Source organism: Dunckerocampus dactyliophorus, chromosome 3 (genome assembly GCF_027744805.1).
Source record: "Dunckerocampus dactyliophorus isolate RoL2022-P2 chromosome 3, RoL_Ddac_1.1, whole genome shotgun sequence".
NCBI lineage: Eukaryota > Metazoa > Chordata > Actinopteri > Syngnathiformes > Syngnathidae > Dunckerocampus > Dunckerocampus dactyliophorus.
The window spans coordinates 9,384,970-9,386,165 of NC_072821.1; positions in this window are offsets into that span (position 1 = coordinate 9,384,970).

A 1,196-nucleotide genomic window follows, 5' to 3' on the forward strand; every position below is an offset into this window, starting at 1 on the left:
GCAGGACTCTTATGAATTGCATTACATTTGAGCTACTTTCTAAAACAAAGTAGGGCTTTTGAATGGTAGCATCCACACCATCTCAAAGGTTAATTCATGAAGGTACAATTAAAACATGAATGTGTCATTTGTGGGTGGTCTAGTGGTTAGCAGGTTGGCCAACACAGTAACACAGTAACAGTCTGGAGATCGGGAAGACCTGGGTTCGATTCTCCATTGGAGTGTGGAGTTTGCATGTTCGTTTGCATGTTCTCCCCGTGCGAGCATGGGTTTTCTACGGGTACTCCGGTTTCCTCCCACATCCAAAAACATGCAGGTTAGGTTAATTGGCGACTCTAAATTGTCCATACTGTAGGTATGAATGTGAGTGTGAATGGTTGTTTGTCTATATGTGCCCTGCGATTGGCTGGCGACCAGTCCAAGGTGTACCCCGCCTGTCGCCCGAAGTCAGCTGGGATAGGCTCCAGCATGCCCCCGCGACCCTAAAGAAGAGAAGCGGAACAGAAAATGGATGGATGGATGTGTCATTTGTACTGTCATTTGTATTTCAGCAAACAAAATTTAAATTTGAATCCAATACCAGCAAATGGGTTAATACATTTATATCTATGCATACGTTGTATACAATATTACTTTTATTTAAAAATCACTGGTGTTCCTGAGTATCACCAGTGGTACTAATACTGTTTGACCCTCAAGTTTCGTTTTAGTTTTTTTTCATTGAAATAACTCCGTAATAATGATTTTTTTTGCAAATAGTCATATCTGCTTTGTACAATTTCATTGTGAACATTTTAAACAAATAATAGTTAAATGTCATTGGAAATATAATATCCGGACGTTGAGATGACGTAATTTCCGTTGCGCGAAAGTTTGTGGCGCGCTAAAGCAAACTGCAAGCAGCAGATTAGTGATGGAAATGTCGTCTCTTTTTAGAGAGCCGTTTTTTTTTGGAACGGCTCACCACAATGTGTGTTTAACCCCGCCCCTCCCCCTGTGCCGTGTGGACACAGAGACGTCGCCACACATCTTCCCCAATGACATTCGCCTTTAACAGAAAAAAACTCGAGGAAAAAACTAATCGGCTCCCAGTTGGCATCCAACGACGCCAGCCGGCTGCTGTCTTTCATGTCAAAGATCCGACTCATTGAGGCGAGTCGTTCGCGACCGACACATCACTACTGCAAGCAGCACTG